The following is a 20,871-nucleotide window of genomic DNA, read 5'->3' as shown; positions in this document are numbered from 1 at the left end:
AGAGCCTAAAGTGTGCATAAGGGAGAGCGGTACTTACCAGGCCATGTGTTGGATTTACCATCTCAGCACTTTGAGAAACTGTAGCTAAAGGCTACATCTCACCGTTTCTCTAAGTTAGCATTTCACTCCTGGCAAAATGTTTTTGAGTGTAATAGGCATGTTCGACAGAGAGAGAGAAAGCTATTAGTGGTAGTAAAATAAATACTCACTGCTTGAATAGTAATAATCAATAAATAATAAATATGCCTTCCATCAAATATGTACAAGGTAAATTAAACATACTCATTTTATTAAGAGAGAAATGAATACTTATCTGCTACAAAGGTGGAATGGTCTAGAGTCTTCCCATCCCTTGTGTGATGTCAGCTAAGTGTAGTGTCAGGGGTGAGGAAACAGTCAGGAGGCCCATTTATAGCTGCCGTTTGCAGAGGCTCGGAGAATTAGACACTGGTTTCTCAGGGAAAAGATTCTATTACCAATATAAAAAAATTAAGTTTCTTCCCTGTCTATCAATGGAGAGCAGGCGCCCTCTTTGTTTTAGGACATGTGTAATGTTTCTTTTGAAACTTTAATCATTGTCAACTGATAGTGAAGTGAGCCAGGTCAACCTTTCCTTATGCTTTTGGAAAAGAATAATTGACAACTGAAAAACAGGCTGTGGTTCCGAAAGACCATTAAAGCAAACACAAAGTTTCTGTAATCTGTGTGTTTTTAATACATGGCCGTGTCAGATCGGAGGGATATGGTTACCTAAAGAAAGAAGAAAAAACCTCTGAGCCATTTTATTTTTTGCGTTTAAAATGCTTCTTGCACTCACATTAATATTAACTTTATGACCTCCTCACATTGTGGTATAATCACTGAAGAGGAAACCACGCACCCTCCCTTCCCTGGGTAAAGACTTGCTTTCTGATTTGCTCTCACTCACATCTGTGCTTACAGAAGAAACAGATGCTCAGCTTCTAAGGGTCTGACTTTGGCCTTTTCCCTCCTATCCCTAGAGCAGAAAGAAAGGGGGTTCCCAAGCGATGGTGGCAACTTTCCAATGGCTGGCCCGTACTTTCACATTTAAAGTAAGCAGGTGGCATCAATGGGCTGTCTAGTGACTAACAAGATAAGAGTACAATTGATCTTTTTATTAACCCATGCCCCCGGATAGGGGGGCAGGCTACTCCTCCCTCCTGAGTTCAGTTACACTGCTCAGTTCCAGAAACATTTTAGACCAGCTCGTGTTTTTTGTCTGAGCTGATTCTTGAAGCACAGGGGCACCAACACAGATATCCCATGTCATCTAAATTCTCTTTTCTGAAACTCCAAACTAGTAAATGCCTTTATAATTTGCATCTGACTCAAAGCGATATTTTACGTACATCGAGAATGTATCTTCAATCCCATTATACTCTTTTCATGCTGAATTTGAACCGTGGGTTTATTTGTCTTCCTTCTAGGTCTCAGACAACTCACGCTAAGCCACACAACTAGTTCTGAAGAGTATGGAGCCTACATAGAGTCATAAGGTAAATGATTAATTTCAAAATATGACGTCATGGATTCAGTTGTATTATGAATTCCAACATTGTGTAAATGTGTTGTTTCTCCTTCATCTGTTAGAGACTGGGTTGTGCTGGGGAGACAATAAACTGCGTCTGTGGGCTGGCTCTCTTCAGAGTCAGGTTATGTACAGTATGTCGCTGCAGGCTGGCTACACCTTGATTTTTCATAAAAGTCTTCTCGTGATTTTAGGAGGCACCTGCCGTGGGGTATGCCAGCACATCACAGATCACATAGTCAAGTGGAAAGCCATTAGAGCCGTTATTTTCATACACGAAGCCCTAAAGGATTGGGAAGCATTCCTTTGTAGAAGTAGCAGGAGGTACAAAGCGCCCCATTAAGGCCACCTGTACCACAGGCCAATTCAGATGAGGAAGTCCATGGTAAAGGAATTTATAGAGGATGGTCTCGTATTTTTTTTTTCTCTAAATCAGCCATCATTTGCTTTCCTGCTTGTTAAATAATTGCTTATTTCTAGAAGGTATCGAATCTATATTAAGGTACATACAGGATCTTTGATATCACCTACAGCGAAATGGTGAGAAGCCTCGGCTTCAGAGCCAACCGAAATTCAAATTGCGGTTCTGCCATTTACTAGCGATGACACGGTGGGCTTCGATTTTTCTCATCTGCGAAGTGGGAGAAATAATAGTACTCACTTTCAAGAGCTGTGGCATAGTATAAACACATGAGTAGAGGCCAAACGTTTAAATTATTGCCTACCACCTAGTAAGCACTAGATTTACTGATGAACTAAAGGACTTTTATTCCACCTCTTGGTTTCAGCCTCTTCATTTTCCTTTAGTCCAGAAACTTGGTGGTTGTGGGAATTACTAAGGGAAGCAAACTCCCAATGCCCTCTTAGCAGCCCTTCTCCTAAAGGAGATATATTACACCTTTCATGTAAATGCCAGGAAGGGAAATAACTGGCATCCCATTGCCCTTTGAATGGGTCCCTGGCTAGCGCTAGGTTGTGTGACGTGTAAAGTGACCTGAAAGCGGGGTGCCTGCCAGCTCGGTGGTGCAGTGTGGTGGGAGAATCAATTAGAAGACTCGTAGCCATTTCAGAAACATGCAAACATCAATTGGCATAGAGTTTCGGGAAGCAGAATAAAAAGGGATCTACGAAACAAAAAGCCTTCCAAAGGGATGGAGGCACTGTTCTTCCAAATCACAGATGGATGATTGTGATCGCCATTAGAGCTTAATGAGCCGGTATCTGGCTAATGACTTCATCTCTCCAGTAGATTCGCCAGTAGTCCGTGTTTCCACTAGTATCCATCCTTCTCTTCTAATAAACGTAACCATCATGCTAGTTGGTCAGAACAAGTCATTGGATTTCTCCCTCCTCCATGAGCAAAAGTGTGCTTCTAAAATCTACCATCCCCCTGTTTCAGGACTGAAAGGAACAAACACAGAAAAGAAAATAAATGACACCAGTGTATGGTTTATAGAACCCTGGAACACCTAGGTTCAGTTCTGGGTCAGTAACTGCTCTCTGACCCAGTTTTCTCATCTCCAAAATGCAATTGGGCCCTATCCTACTTCTAAAGATAATTTTGAAAATAGAAATATGCATAATCGATCTTTTAACACACAGAGGGATATGGTTTATTTTACATAATTTATATATTTCTTACAAATGCCATCATTGATTATGGCTGTATTTTTATTTTAATAACCGGACTCAGAAAATGATAATTAAAAGCTTTAAACAAGTTATCTGCTGAGCCATTTAAAGACTGTTAATCTGAATAAGAAGTAAGACCTAAACTGAAGTTAGAATCTTTTTTTAAATTAACCATACTATTATAATATTTCACAGTGATACTTAGTGTTAAAATCATTTAAATGGGCAATATTCGGCAAAGTAGAAATAACGATGTATCTTTTAAACACTAGGTATTAATAATAGACAATCTATTGGAAGAGAAAATTTCTTGTAAAAATAATAGATTCCATTCCCGATCATGATTTTTACTGATATGCTACTATGAATAGTTCTTTCATTTTCCAATTTTCAAAAAAAATACCCAGTAAACATAGTAGATCTCAATATAGTCTTAAATAATGATCACACAAATATTATTGTCTTAACATAATCTTGAAAAAGATCACGCCACTGTAATATTGAAAGTAAGGCAAGTAATACTTATAGTGGAAGAAATAATGTTAGCTATTAAGACAATGCTTTAATGTAATACTTCAGAAGTTTTCAATTGTTTTATGTTAAAATATTCCAGCATAATTTTTCTGGGGTCTTTATGCTATAAATAAACTTTGATCACTATGGTAATGTAAGAAACATGAATGGATAATGTCTACTCCCTATAACCAGCATTTCAGGTAAGTGTCATTGTGAAAAATATGTGGCTGGGGTAGCATCTTTGACTTCTAGTCCCAAACCTCCAGCTGAATTTTCCGAGTGATCTTGAACAATTAGCAAAGACCTAACTAAAATTTTTTGATATAAAATTCAGAGAAATAAATAAAGGAGTTTTAACAATGAAGGTTGATTTTTAAGAAAAACTTTCAAGCAACAAAAATGTCTAGCAAATTCTAACAGGCGCCAAATCCACATTCTGCTCTCAGGCTTTCCTTCAACCTCTGCCCCTTCCTCTTGTGCATGGATTCCATCATTTCAAGAATGAAAGGGTTAGTTTAAAATGACTCCTGTTCCTATTCACTAGAAACTTTAAAATCACAAAAAAAGTACAAGTTAAATGTATTATTTTAGTCTCACTGACTAGATGTTTAGAAACCTCTTTTTTAAAGTTATTTAACTAATTTTATTGGGGGTCTCTAATGTCTCCACAACTGTTCCACAAGGGAGTATGAAAAGAGTATAAAGTGTGACCCTTGTTTTCTGCAGTTTATTTATAAAAGTAAAATCAACATATACAAAGTAAATACTATCATCACAAAAAAATTATGTATGTGTTCATCTCAGTATTATAAATTATAAATTCTGCAGGAGTCATGATGGAAGAGGTGGGATCCAAGATGGGGATTTTAATAATGAATACAGCTTGGATATGTAGTTTTCAGGGCCAAATAACCAATGGTCCTATATTTATATTATCAGGGTCTATGTAATGAGCTATTTGACCACTAAAAACAAAGCAAAGGAGTAGTCCGATGAAGACGCTGGTTAATTGACTGTGAAAGCCAGGTAAATCCCAGCAAACAGGTCTTTCTCTCTTCCATGCCCAGAGAACAGACATCCCACCAAAAGCCCAAGCTTACCTGGACTATGAGGCTCGCCCCTCACGTTGCAACAGTGAAGATTCCATCATGGGTAGAATTTTCCCCTCAGGAAGAACTACAGCTATTGTAGCTGAGTTCAAGTCTTTAAGACCCAATTGTTGGCCTTGGGCATAAAGCTTACGGAGTAACCCCATCTATCCAAAAGAGAAACCCAGGGTCTCAGAGGCTCATCAAGCATAAACGTTCTCTCCCTGAGGACTCAGTCTCCTCAGCTGTTCCTGCTGGCCCATCAGCTGCTTTCTTTGGGTTTCTGACCAGCCCCGACATGAACCAATTGAGAAAGAGAAAATACGGAAGGTGAGTCCCTGAATTAGTTCTATGAATTAACCATTTGCCGTCTAAGGAAAAAACGAGGTCATTTATATTAATAATCCAAAACTTGACTCACACAAAGAAAATGAAAATTAGATACTGTACTTGAAACTCTAAGTTGCATTGTGATGTGAACGTAAGCTGTGAGTATGCTGCTGGCAGTGGTAATCATAGCTACCATGGACTGAGAGTGTATTGCATGCGTGGCATTCTGTCATATGCTTTAATTTATGTATATCTCATTTAATCCTCACCAAATTTATATATAGGAAGAAAGTATTGTCCCTGCTTTAAAGATAAAGAAATGAGGCTCAAAAATTTAATTTGATCAAATTTAACAAGGTACAAGTAGCAGAGCCAGGACTCGAACCTACGTCTATCTAAGGTCAAAAGGCATGCTCTTTCCATTATATGCACTACCTCGCAGGCAGTGCTGCCTCACTGTCTAATGATGCTTTCCTTATATACTCAGGTATACCAGGAAAATGACTAAGTTGACAGTTTTATTGCATGTATGTACATTAACATCAACCAATACTTATTATTTAGTCCCATGAAGTCAATGAATGTTTTGCAAGCAGATGGGCTACAGATTCAGAAAAATCAATGAGTATTTGACTAAGCAAGTGAATTATGAAGAGTAAAAGCATCATATGTGCTTTTTCTTGGAAGTAAAGGGAAAGCTATGGTGTTAATAAAACAGACCCAATGCTAATGACTTCGAGCCCCCCACTGCCCCAAGTAGAAATCAATCAGACTCTAAGGTTGATTTTGCTCATTCCATAGACTTATTTCCCAACGGAGTTCCTTAATTTTGACATTCAAAATACAGAATCTTATCATGGCTCTTTACTTTCAGATGCAAGGCCAGTTTACTTCTTAATCTCTTCTCATTTATTATTCACTCTCATATAAAGCTCGCGTTGTCTTGTTTTCACATTCTTCATGTTCTTACCCACTCTCTAACGGACTGTTCTCACTGTCTGGAAGATCTTCCATTGATCTTACCTTTTCTTCCTTATGTCTCTTAAGTCTTCACTGTATTCAGCTTCCAGGATCTGTAGTTCTGATTTTGCCTAAAGCCTTCCCAACTAATTAGATACAAAACATTGTAATCCTTCCATGGAAATCATCTTTCTTCTATAGCCAAAGGCATCACCAGTGGTAAAATGTATTCATTTTGTATATAACAGTAATTTCAACCACTAGATTGTACTTTTCATTGATCTATTTTTTCTGGGTAGAGTAGAAGTGCTATTGTTGAAGATTTATAAATATCAAAACACACAAAGAAGAAAATAAAAGCCATTGTTTATGCCAACACCCCAAGAAAAACATTGTTAACATTTTGTTATATTTCTTTCCAATTTTTTTCCAGAACATTTGGTTGTGTTTTAACTTCAATTCTCCCTGCCTTGATATACTTTTATACTACTTTGTTTCTCCTAAAATTAAACCCTCTAAGATTTGGATTCATCCAGTTCTCTGGATTTATAAAAGCCAAATGACCAGTCGGAAGGTTGACCATTGAGAGGCCTAGTGAGGCACTGATTCATAGAGGTCTGGAAGTACTCGTAATTCTGGCTCGTTTACAAAGATCAGGTCTTGTGTGAAATTCCTGGGTAATTCGCTTTGCTTCCATTATGTGCTAATTTCATCTTAATTAAAATTACTCTGTTTTATTGTACAGAAGCTAGAAAAATATATTAATATTGGATTATGTAAGACATGGTATTATAAAACAATAAATCAGTCTTCTTGATTTCTAAATTATATTAAAGATAAAAAAAATTTTGTTTTTAACTAATGTTGTAAATACCCTCTGTGGGTTTTATCTACTGCCCATCTTAACTACGTGGAAAATGAAATTTTCTTATTCAGATATCTAGACTTTTTATTCCCTCAGCTCATTTTATCAAGAGTGATTCATCAGTTTTTATCTGGTGAACAGACATTGTCTGAAAACTTAACTTTTTCCATGTGACTTACCTGCCCAATTTTTGGGTTTGAGTTTTTATCCTTTAGACAATTCGGAAGGATTTTGCCCTTATGTAATTGCTAAGCATCTCATTTCTTCCACCTAATGTTTGATTATTCTGCCCAGGTTTAGACAGTTATCCAGTTTGATTTATTTGGTAACCAAACTTGTAAGGACACTAACCAACATTTCCCCAAAAAGCATTAAAATGTGACCTCATAGGAGAAACAGCTTTACAGTCTCACTAAATCCCTTCCTCACAATTCCCCTGATATAAGGTGCATCCTTAAGCAAGTAGCACAAAGCAGACCAGCATCAGCTATTTGTAAACAAGTGAATAATACCTTTCAAGGCATCAAAACCCATTCCCAGGCTAAGAGGACAAAGGTTCTGAAGGCTAAAAGCTTCCATAGCTGGCAAAATCTTTCTGTTCCAAAAAATATATACTTCCTTAAATGCTACCTATAAGCCTCTTGCCCATGAGAATAGCATTTCTCACACCTTTTTTCCCCCTCACATAGATGAGGGACTACCCAACTTAATCCTGAGTGTAAAAGTATTGAGAAACAACTAAGTATGTTCATGCCTCTGTAGTGTAAATTGTACAGACAATGAGGTATCAGCACCATTGATGAGGCTGAGGACTGAACAGCTGTGGGTGCTGAGGTTCCCCAGGCAATGGGGGTTCAAGAAGAGGATTGCGAATTATCAGGACAATCAAGACACCACAATATTTTAATCTACACACATTGGGCATCAGGACAGACACTGCCCGCAAGAGGTCTGTGTTTTATTAAAATCTAAACTAATTCCCCTTGTTTTATGCTACTGAATGGCTCATTTGCTGCGGGACCCTCAGGGGGTAAAAGGCAGGGAAACAAATTAAGTCAAAACTGCAAAAACTTGTTAAGACTACACAAGGTGTATCTAGTTCTCTTATTGTTACATGACATGTTGGGAGGGGAAAAAAAAGATCTGTGGGAAATCCACCCTGGCTGATCAATGCAACCTTTGAAATATGCAATGAAAACACAGTACGTAATACGCAATAGTATAAACAAATCGTTGTCTCACTTTCTGGAAATGGTGTTGGCACTAGGATGAGTCGTGGATGAAAAAATTCCAAGAAAAACAAAGACATCTCTCAGTAAATCAGTAAGTTTACTGGTTAATGAAGAGCCAGGCTTTGCTATGAAGGACTTGACGCTCAGTGGTTATGACCAAGTCTTTCCATAATGGTTGCCCCTGACGAGTGCTAACGAGGGACTCGTATATGTGCCTGGAGAAAGAGGGAAATAGAGACATTTATGACTTTTGCACCACCCAACATACACAAAAATACACCCTCACCTAATCCCTGTCTATAAAAGTTTATTTATGTAGCTGTAAATTGGAAAATCTCAAGCATAAAACTCTATATCTATTAAATATACAGTGGTTTAGTGGACTGGAGACAGGGCAGCCTTGCTTATTTGTGCTCTTTCTGTCAGCGATGACATGAGATCATAGGGAATCCATATCTCTAAAGCCAAAGAATAGCTCCCAGTCATTTGTGGCTTCATTAGCAACGTCGTGATGTCCCTTAAGGACAAAACACATAAATGTTCTCCTGTCACTTACAATTGTGTCAAGGAGAAAACCAAAATGAACTTGCAAAGTCATGCACCAGCTCAATTTTGGAAGAAAAAAAAATCTTTCTTTGAAGGAAACGAAATCAATCCCCAGTTCAAATTAAATTTGGGCTATTCTGTGAAGCTCCAATACACAGCTCCAGTAACAATCAGTACTTATGGACTTAAAATGCAGGCAAATAATGTTTCGTTTAAAAGAAATTGAATGAGGATTACTGACAGAGAAAGTTTTAATGCTATTTTATCATTAGTTAAAGTTAAATCATGCCGTTATTGGCTCAGTCGCAAACATCTCAATCCCCACTCTTTTTTTTTCCCCCCCAAATGTTACTAGAAGCCCTTTGCCTGGTTGGGCTTGTGTTTTCATCTTATTAAAACCTTGTCATGCAAATGTATCATAAGTGTAGCCTGAAGACTTCTGTCTCATGCAAAATTTAGCTTAAATTCTACTGGCATGAGATCCTTTGTTATGCACAAACCTTCTGTTTGGTTTGCTGACATTCTTCTTAGTCGGCTCTCATGGTGATTCATTATCTTGTGATATAGATTTCCAAGTATCATCTTTGTATTGATTTTTATATCTTTAATAACCACTCCACAGAAGATGGCTCCACTGGTGTCATTGATCGCATCAAAAATTCAAGGCTTACAGAAATACTAGAGGGCTAATTGGTAGCAGAACATTTCAGACTTAATCTTAATGCAGTCTTAATCTTCTGCATTAAACCTACCTGAAGGTTTCCTTTTGGAGTCGACGAGGGGAAGGTTAGTGCTTCGTTGAAAAACACCTGGTGAGCCTGCCAGAACATAGCAATAAATGACTACAGACTTGGAAATGTCACTTCACAAACACTCAGAAACTAAGAGCACTCCCTTCATCTGGGGCCTTCCTCATAGAATGCTTCTCGCTTTGCCTTTCCCTCCATACAGCCAGGTTTACTTTTCTGTGTCTGTGAAAGAAAAGTCCCCATGGTTCCAAGGCCCATGTGCCTCTGGGATTTGAGATTTTCCCCCAGGTTACCAGTAGAAGGGCTTCCTCTGCAGAAACTTAGAGCGAACATCCTATTCTGTAAATGACTTCAACCAAGAAATTTAGGACTGCCGGGATGGGCCCGCGAGTCCGGAGTCCCAGAATATGACCAGGTTCGCATTCTCACACCCCGTGTGTGGAGCGTGCAGATCCGCTCGAGGTCATCAGAAGGCTCGCCAGAAGACGCAGGAGCTTTCTGCAACACTCAAGGGAAGCTTGATTATAAAGCTGGAACTGGATGTACTGTATTCTTGCTAAAAATTTTTTGTGAACCTACTCTGTGCCGTCCCTACATCAAAGCATAGTTGAGTCTAACCTGGTAGGTGCCCTCGAGAACCTCAGCATCATGAGCCTATAGGTGGAAGGTGGAAGCCAACTGAGACACACGGGATAACTAACTAGAAGGAAGGCCATGTGAGGATGGGGCTTTGGAACTGGCCACACCTGAATTCTATTCCACCTCCAACACTGTGCTGTGTGACACTCGCTGCCTCCCTGAAAAGGGGGCGATAGCTGAACGTGTCTTTCTCGTGAGAATAACAAGGGACAGTGCATACAGTGCTGATATGAAGCACATAACCCAGGCACCTCAAAGGCAGGTTACTTATTAGAAAACAATAAAAGAAGTCCTTGTTTTTTCCTCTGTGTAGGAGTTGGAGAAGTCCTTTAAGAGCAGGTAGAAAAGAGGATCAAATTAAAAGATTGTATATATTCTTCTTTTTTGGCAAAGTTTAGAAGAAAGAACTAAACACATACATTAGTTCAGCTTTATAGGTGCAGCATTAAACACTGAAGGGAATTTGGAATTTTTAAGACATTTGAAATTCGAGTCAAGGCTTTAGAAAGGCTGGGAAGCAAAAGCGATGAATCAAGGACGGAGGCCATCGTGAGATTTTCCAAAGGTCATGGTGAGTTTTGATGTGTAGCATTTAGGTACTTGAACCTTGAATACGAATAACTTTTAAATCCCCAGAAATTACAGTCACAAATTTCAAAGTTTCTCATTTTCAGAATGAGCTGTAAAACTCTCATAAACAAAAGAATAAATATATAAGGGTCTAGACAACTGATTTCAGTATCGATGTACTGATACAACTTATTGCTGAGATTATCTTCAAAGTGTTACATTTACAATATGAGTGTGGATTTCGAGTACTTTACCTAGGACATGATACATAAAGAAATAGCAAATGCTTATATGATATGAATTATTTTTCTATTCCAATCATTATTCCTGTTGCATAGTTATTCCCCTCACAGAATTTAGTCATGTCCCTGGTCCATACATACTCATTTGTTGATGAAACTCAGTTTGCACCCTCTTTCCCAAACAAACAACTTTCAACTTAGGAGAGTAAAACATTTTTCAAGCAGCTTCATTATGGATAATTTTTTTCATTGTTGTGTATTTGCCTTTCAAGTTGCCTTCCCACAAAATAGTTCGATTTTACAGTTTCCCAAAGAATTCATCCCACTTGCTGCCTCCTTCTTCTGCCTTTTATTTTCTTCTTTTTTGCTCCCTTCTTCCCCTTTTCTTCTTTGCTATTTCTTTTTTTCTGTTACCACTGCTTTTCTCCACTTCGTTTCCATGTCTCTGCTCCCTTCCTCCCTTCCTCTTGCCCTTTGTATGTTATTACTTGAACTAAAACCCCATGCACATTTTATTTATCCTTTGGATATTTTATTTTATTTTCTAAAGATTTATTTAGGGGGTGCCTGAGTGGCTCAGTCAGTTAAGTGTCTGCCTTTGGCTCAGGTCGTGATCCCAGGGTCCTGGAATGGAGCCCCAGGACAGGCTCCCTGCTCGGTGGGAAGTCTGCCTCTCCCTCTCCTTCTCCCTCTGTTCCCTCCCCCACTCATGCTCTCTCTCTTGCGCTTTCTTTCTCTCAAATAAATAAAATCTTAAAAAAAAAAGATTTAGAGAGAGAGAGCACATGCACGTGCATGCAAGATCTCGGGGAGGGGCAGAAGGAGAGGGGGAGAAAATCTCAAGCAGACTCCTGCTGAGCCCAGAGCAGGATGTGGGGCTCCATCTCATGCCCCTGAGATCATGACCTGAGCCAAAATCAAGAGTCAGAACGCTTAACCGACTGGGCCACCCAGGTGCCCCTATCCTTTGAATATTTTAAATAACAATCCAAGGAGTCCCCCAGTCTGGTGCTAAATTCATTTCACATCTGTCACAAGAAAGGATTAATGCATGAAAGGGAACAAGAATTCTACCAAACTTATATGCTGCAAAATTCAGTAAGGATAATTTGTTTTTTCCTTAACCTTTACCTTTTTTTTTTTTTTTCCTTCAGTGTAACAAAAATTCAAGGTCTCTGTAGTCTTCAATACAGGAAAAAAATGCTTTTGCTCAATAGTAAGTTAATATGGAACACGAACAGTAATTTTCCATTCTCTATTTTTAAAAACATCAAAATATAACAAAAGGAAAACATAGGTCTCTCCTTTCAATACACTAGAAAAAAAGACATTCAATATTAACCAGTTTTTTCTGAAAGGTTTTCTTTCTTTTTTTTAAATAGTATTATCTATCCCTTACCATTGTCAGGGAATTAAGTTTTTGTTTATTAATACAATAATACTGTTAATAGTATTTGACTCTTGACCAATAATCAAAAGACCAGAATATAGTAAAATACCACTGACAAAAATATATCTGTAATTTTTCCTTTTTATTACATTCCTTTGTAATAATTACAAAAACACCCAAAAAACCCCTACAAAACAGAGTTAACAGAGATTTCTAGTCAAGTGGATTTTTTAAAAAAATATTGGGCTTATATATAAAATGGCTCAGAGGTGAAATAAAAAAGTTTTGACACTTTCAAAGTGTTCCCTTTTAAGGGCTTTCTTCTTCTGATCACAGCTCAGTACTTGCTACACTCTCCCAATAGAGGCCCTGTATCATTCCACAATGGGAGCCACCTTTGCAATCATTACTGACCCTAGGCCTGAAAGCATATCACACATGCCTTTCAATTTGCCACTGTGGAATTTATGTAACTTCAAATTATAAATTGAATGCCCAATGGACAAAACTGGCTTCCTAACTTTTAGTCACATAGTAACAATAGCTGCCACCTTTTAAGCAACTATGATGCTTTTACTTGCATTATCTTGAATTCTAACAAAGACCCAATATGAGAAATACTATGGTCTTCATTTTACAGATATCATATAAATAAACCAATGTCATCCGAGTGCACACAAGCAATAATCATCCCACATAAACTTCCTGAGTTTCTATTCTGCTGGGCAAATAGCAATGTCCTGCATCACTGCCGTATGCCAATGATTAGTGAATGGTGTTGCTTCATTTGGTTTCGTTTATTGTAATAAGAACACTAACATGAGATCTGGACTCTTGACTTCTCTGTAAGTGTACTTAATAAAGCATGGTGAACAACATGCAGAAAGTTGCACAGTAGACCTCTAAAAGTTACTCTCTTGCCTAAACTGCATCTTCGGCAGCAAGCTTGCTGTCTTCAACATGTCTCCCCCACGGGTCGGGTATGCCTCAGAGGCTTGCACGGGCACCCCTTTCACTTTGTAAATTATGAACAACATGATCCGAAATGGAGCTAGAAACTCTCTCTCTCCTGGCTCCTCCCGCCTCGCCTCTGAATGCCACTCTAATCAGGCAAAAGACATGTCAGGACGCAAGCTATTCGACACACCTCCAAGTCTTCCGTCTTCCCTGCGAAACTGCTGGAGTTTTCGCGGCTTTGGACTATCTATTTTGCACGCGTCGGTCAGGTGTACATTTTATAGGCAACAGCAGTACTTCCGCAGACGTATGACAGCGTGTGGTCAGGATTTAGATGAGTGAATACTTGCACCGGAAACCCGGTATGAGCATAGGCCGCCCCCTGCCGCACGCCCAGGGCAGTAGCCACCGAACTGGGCAGGGAGAGAGCGGCCATGATCCAACGCAATCCAGATGTCTCTTCCGGCTCCTCCTCTTCCCACACAACCTTCCCTTGTTTTCTTTGTCCTTTGGCAATATTTCTAAGTTTTTAAAGGAGTACAAGAGCCCAGAAAATCGGAAGAAACATGTGTTTAAGGCCGACCAAACACACCACCCGTTGTGCAGTAAGGCATTTTTGAAAAATCAGTTGTTTCAGCTTTTTAAAAAGTTTGCTTTCATTATCTTTTTCAAAAGCATCTGATTTTTGTAGTAATCCTTGGTCAAAGATTTAGAAGAAGAGTATCCTTAGCTTAATTTTCCAATTGCTAAGGCAACTTTTGTGAAAGTGCCATTTTGGATGTCACTGGAGTCAATGATGTCCCAGCCACCCGCATGGATTCTGATATTTACATATTGCTAACTGTCCATTTATTCATTTTACTCTGAAATCTAGTGTGTTGCTTGGGGTCGCTCTCTAGTGAAGGGTTTTGTTTTATCTTTTCAAAACACTTGTCCCCCCCCCCCCGTCATGCCATGTAATCTCTTTGTACCTTAATATCTCTATATATACTTCAGAGAGATAAAAACATAAAATATTGTAAATGTGTTGGGAGCTTCCGATCACTCTAAAGCAGTAATTAATCATTCAAAATTTCTGATGTAAAGATAGCTTTATAAAACAGGCCAAAACAGAGTTGGAGGGGCGGACTTGCCCAGGAAAAGGAATAAATAAAATTTAAAACTAGCCAGTACATGTGAATTCTTCAGAGCATAAATGAATAGCTGATAGCCCTACTGAAGAAAAAGAAGGAGGAGGAGGAGGAATAAGAGGAGGAGGAGGAGAAAGAGAAGGAAGAGGAGGAGGAAGTAGAAGGAGAAGAAGAGGAAGAGAGAGAAAAGAATGAAAAAAAGGAGGGAGGGAGGGAGGAAGGAAAGGGGAGAAGAGAAAGAAAGAAAATGTTGGCTTTATTAGTTCATGATTGCCCTTCACAGTATGTGGACAAAATGCCCACTTAGAAGCAAACTTCAAGTAATGAGAGGTGGCAGCTTCTGGTGATTAATTTTTTTCCTATGTGATCTACAAATGTGGCATTTGACTTAAAGTTATCAGGTAGAGGAGTCTAATTCTTACTCAATTATTCTGTTACTAGAAATAGGCCTTGTTCATACTAGCACCTTGCTCCTGTATTAAGTGTTTAAATATTTGATTTGTATGACTTTCTGGTTAGTCAAGATCTAAGAAAGCTATCTATATTCTCCAAAAAACAGGTTGTTCTATTTATTTTGTAGAAAATCATTAAGCAGTAGGAGGGCAGAGAAAATTAACATAGAATAACACAACAAATTATATCAACTTTGTATAAAAATATTAGTAGCCATTGTCTCCAGGATGTGAATGTAGCAGGGGGAAAGCTGGTGTCAGGCAGACATAGATTGATTTCTTCTCCCCTCCTTCGCTAGCTGTACTCTTGGTCTCTCTAAGGCTTAATTTTGTCCTCAGTAAAATGGTAAAATGGATATAATAACTTCTGTGTAGTTTAAATCAAGCAGGAGAACACAAAGTGCTGCTTGGTACTGGGTTCGCTCTTGTTAAAAGTCATTTCTCCTTACTAATTTTATTTTCTTCAAAATATTTCCATTTGTTATAAACAATGGTTCCCCAAACTAAGAACTTTCATTACAAAGCTGTTCCCAAGACAGCCCCGGGAACCCCAACCGGCAGCTGTTGTGTGATTTCAAGATGAAGAGAGGTTCTCCTCCAGCTTCTCTCCCCACCTCGCTGAGCAAGAGGGGTGTTGGGAAGAACTGAGCCTTGTTTTTATTTGTCATGGGCTCTCTTTTTGTGAGATAGTTACCTAAATTAGCCCGTAAAATACACAGACAGCAAATGAACCAGAAATTCAATAATCCCCTGCCCAATCGGCCCTGGGCTGTTTCATGAGGTGGCTCTGAGACTGTAGCAGGAGATTGACGTGTGTGAAAACAGTGTAAGTTCTTTGCGGGAAAGTATCCTTAGTGTCATTGTTTATTACTAGCAGGAATGAAAATACCACCACTGCTCTCATTAAAGAACTTTGTATTGAAGCCCACTTTAAACCTGTTTCTCAGGTTTGTCCAGATATTGTGGAATTAGGGGGAAACATTTCTTCTTTTCTTCTTTCTTTCTCTCTCTCTCTCTCTCTTTTTAATGCAAGCAAAAAAACAAAACCCTAATAGTGCTCCTATATCCAAAGGAAAAGAATTGCACGCGTGCGTACTCATAAACACACACACACATACACACACACAATCATATTAGTAGTATGCCCTATCAGGAAATCTTGAGAAGATTGATATTTAAAGTATTAGCATCTCAGGGGGCTCTCCCATCAAGTACAAATTTATACAACAATTGCTTTTTTTTCTTTCTCTGTCTTTTCCGCAAACCTGCTAGGCAGCTTTCCTTTTTCTCTCTTCAGTGCCTTCCTCTTCTCCCCACCTCCCCTCATTACCCGGCCCCAATTTGTACACGCGCTCCGTCCTGACCCACCCCCACCCCCATCTCTGGCGGTGTGAAAATAGAAGAGCATCTGAGTATCTGGGCAGCCTATCAGTTTGCTAAGGTTCATTTTAGCTAATCCAGACATCCCGCACAGCAGGGGGAAAACTGCTGTATCTAGTGAAACAAGAGCATGAATAATTAAAACTCTGTTATTAATGAACTTCCAGTCGTTATGTAAATGAAACTGATTTCAAGTCTAATTTGTCAGCCTGAATTCTTTTTCTGTTCTCCCTTTGTCTAGGACAAGAACTCATCATAATGGACTTGATAATAAAACACTAGTAGACATGCTGTGTGCAGTGCCCATCTGAGTTAGAGCTTTTAGCGTGGTTAATTGATACAGTTACTCCAGAACAAGTCTATAAGGCATTTTGTATGGCTCTAAGTTTTAAAAGCCGCTCTTTTTCCCTTTGACAGGGCTGCCTATTCTTCACACATACCTCATTATCATTTACCTTTACACGAGGGGTGGCATATAATTACTGCCTAGTAAATAGTTTCTTTTGCAATATCCATGATGTTCAAAGACAGCAGAGTTCAAAAAGGTCCAGGGAAGGGAAGTCTGTAGTCTTCTGAGAATAACAAATAGCCACCAGGGAGAGAAAATAAAAGGAAAGAAAAAGGAATACTAGACAAAGCACAAGACCACTAAGTACCAGTGGCCCAGTGTCCTACCATCAAGTGTCACTCGCGCTATCGGTGGCATTGTCCAAGTGATACCCTGATGTCTGCGGCTACATATTTCAGCTGCATTGTTTAGGTCCTCCGTATTGTTCGTGAAATCGTTCACTATTAGGGTGACGGCTTCGGATTCTACAATCTGACTTCCTAGAGTGACAAATATTTTACACAACGTAAAAGCAATCATTCTCTCGACAGAAAGCTACTCGGCAGTGTCGACTCGTTGAGAATTTACTGAGCTGGAATCGTTACGTTCGAATTTGGAAAATGCTTCTCTACTATTGTTAGGGAAATGTGTAAGTTAGATATCAGACTTAGTAGTTTGGATATATGGCACCCGAGTTTATTCCTCTAAGGCACTGTGTAAGTAAGATAACAGAAATTAAGTCCTATTTTGTATATCTATTACATTAAAAATAATTAATTTTGCTCCATGTTTAGAAAGGGGGAAAAATTCAGAAAAATTCAGTCAGAAAAATCCTAAATCTTTCAAGTTGCAGGTGCTAACTACTACCATGATTCTTGCTAATCCAGCAGATTTTTCATTAATGGAATCGTGGTACACAAGAATATTAAGAACTAAAAAACTTCTTTAGGCCCCCCAAATACTGACGTATACAAGCTCCTGGGGAGTTTTGCTTCCCTGTATCAACATCTGCGGCTCTTTTGCGTTCACTGAAATTAGAGAAGTATTGCAGGCATTGTTTACTTCTGCTGTCTCTTGTTACTTTGTAACATTGCTTTGTTTATAGTATCAAAGAATAAATATTATCCTAATCACTTTTATCCAAACAAAGAAAAAAGGGACATCTCAGCATCTGCCCAAATGATATAATCAATCCTTCAGGAATCAGAGACTCACAACACGCATTTTCAGTCACCTAAAATATGCCAGACACAGGGCTAAGCATTGGAAACAAAAATATGAAAAGGGAACAATTGTTTTCAAAAAGGGGAGAAAAGTCAGTTAACCAATATTTATTGCTTGTTGTGAAAGGTACCATATATATATATAGAAAGAGAGAGAGAACACATGTATGGTACGTATATATATGGATATGTGTATATATATGAATATATAGTGTACAAAGAATGTGTAAATTGTCAGAGAAGCCAAAAGTAATTTAATTCGCCAGAAACCCAGGAGACACAATGCTTCAGAGAATATCGTCCTCTCTACTTAGTCTGGTGGCAAAATTTTATGTAGCCCAAGCCGCTGTCAGTGTTGTCAAATGCAAGGTCTGGTTTTATTTGATTCCTTTTCTTCTAGATGCATTATGTAATGATGTATGCCTCAATTTCCCAGCCAGCAAAAGCCATACAGTTATTCCAAAATATGTCTGATTTTCATGATGTCAGAGTATAAGTCGAAGGTACAGTTTAAATAAATTCAGTCCGTTGCAGTTTCACAGGGACATGACTAGACCTGTGGCATCACAACATGGATGGCACAATTTAAGGTCTGATGGCTCCCAGCTCCACCCTGCTCAAGGGACTGTCCCACAACTTGTGGCAGGCTTGCCTGGAAGAGATCTGTTTCCCAGTGTGCCATGCCAGACCTTGCTAAAACCACTGCTCCCTCCCAAATTTTGATAAACCCTGGAATTCCTGAGTCCATCTAAACCTAAACGAGTACCTACATGAAAAGACAAAAGCAACCCCGTGATAAGTGCAAGATGTGCGATGACATACGACATATGATGATACACACACGTACACACGGGCACACACACATATCTGCCTACTTCTGATGGGTAATATGGCCCAGGGGGCTAGCAACTCTATTCATCCCTAGCCAACCCCAGAAGAAGTCATAAAAATACGTAATCTGGAATTAAAGTCAATTAAACTACGTTGCTTCTTCGGAAAGTTAAAAGGAAAACACACATAAGTAATAGAAATCAATTATTGTATATTCCCAGGCCTATTCTTATAAGCTGGAGAGGTAATCAATCACTCTAGAGATTTCTACAAGGTAATTACTGTTTATTCTTTAATGATACTACCGTCTTCCTCTTCTTCCTTCACACCAGCCCCCTGCAGCTGCCACCTCACAGAAAGCAAATAAGCCGCAGTTTAAAAAAAAAAAAAAAAAAAAAAAAACCCGGCTGAAAGAAAGTTGGTGTTCTGCATAATGTGGACAATAAGCCTGCCGACCTTCATCCCTTTCTGTGACCTGAGGCTACAATACTTTACGGCCCATGCTGTATGTACACATCATAACTGCGTTTCAGTAATAAATGTGGCCGTGGCTTTGAGAGAACACTGCTGCACAGGGGGAATTGATGGGAAATAGACTTTTTGTGCATGTCTAGTCACTCCAAAGAACGAAATGTGAAAATAATAAGCAGCTGCATAAGAACATGGACCAATTAAGAATTTAAAACAACTAGCATCCAACTAAGAATCTCTCCCCCTCTTTAAAAAGGAGAGAAAAATAAAGAGTAAAAATAAATGCTTCTGCTATTATCGAGAGCCAAAAGCACTAACCAAGAGATTTCACAGCGCATCAGTCAGAGCTAGGCTAATGAATATAAGTTACCTTAGCTGGTTTTAGCTGACTTTGAAATTAAAGTTCCAAACCCTTGCATGCAGGGAGAGCTGGATTTGAGCAAAATGGACTTAATAAACTCCATTGTGCGGTTAGATCCCTAGTGAGATTTCCTGCCCATCCATGACCAATCGGTATTATTTTTCAGTGACTGGTACTTTTGTGAGCACGATTGGGGTTTCTGGGAGTGATTAGCACTTTTCACCATTGATTGACAGGTTCAAACAGAAATGAGACAATAGGAGGAGTCATTAGGAATTCAAATGTAAGGTTAGTGTTTGCAGGCTTTGCGATTGATTTTAATAGAAAAAAAACCTGTATGTAAGGAAAGGAATTAATGTTTAAAAGGTTAACTTAGGAAGTACAAATCAATCTGTTCAATTTCAAAAAGAAATCTCAGAATTGAAATTAATCAAAAGTAATAAGAAGACGAGATAGCAATAGTTTAGGCATTCTTTCTAGAAATTTCTAATGTCGGCCACGGATACATTTAGTTCTTTGCTTTGGATATTTAAGACCCAAAGCTCTAAAATCTTAGAGACATCTCAGTAGCAAAGGTTTAGATTTGTTTTTTTCATAAATGAAAAATCTTGCAGAAAAAAAATAAAAATTGTTTTGCTAAGAAAAGAAATATGATGAAGCTCTCCATTATATCCAGGGAAGATTCCTTAGGGAAATAATTATGGTGAATGATTCTAGCATTGACCAGTAATTGATAATTGGCCACAAATAATTAGAGTAGAATGTCTTTACTGGTGTAAATTATGCTAATAGCTCAGCCTTGTCCCTAGGTGCTGATGTTGGTTTCTTATAAGTAATTTTGTTTTAAATTCACATTATAAATTTAGCATACTATACTTGAAAATTTAATCTTGTTTGGCATCAAAGCAAAGGCAGATAATACAGAATTAAGCAAGCCTAATCAAAGAAGAAAAATAAGATGCACACCCTCATTTTTCAGGATGTTTTGCTAAGGGTTGACTTCTCGTGGGAAAAGAAGTTTTCCATGACAAAAATGCACACAAACTGTTTTTTACAAAGCAAAACCAAATCAGAGCAAACTGTGTGACTTGAGTCACCTCACAAATTTGGGTAGAAGCATTTCCAATACCTCATAAGTTGTTAATATTTAAAGGACGACAGCATAAATCCAATACCCGGTGCACGAAATAATCACGGCATCAGATTTTTATGCATATCCTGTGTGCAGCTCAGCATTCAAGCTGCATTTTTTGAATATGTTGTGACTAATATATGCCAAGTTTTCATCAACCTAGCATTTTTCATTTTTCAATTGACATACAAAGTTCTGTAATTTGTGTGCTCAGTATGTTAATATACTGAGATAGAAAGAGAAAATCCAATGCATCATGGTAACAGAGATAAACTGTCAGGAAACCTCGGTAGAAGTG

This window comes from Ursus maritimus, unplaced genomic scaffold (assembly GCF_017311325.1).
Source record: "Ursus maritimus isolate PB19 unplaced genomic scaffold, ASM1731132v1 scaffold_12, whole genome shotgun sequence".
NCBI classification, from domain to species: Eukaryota; Metazoa; Chordata; class Mammalia; order Carnivora; family Ursidae; genus Ursus; species Ursus maritimus.
The sequence above is the reverse complement of the archived record's forward strand: the minus strand, read 5'-3'. Positions refer to the sequence as shown.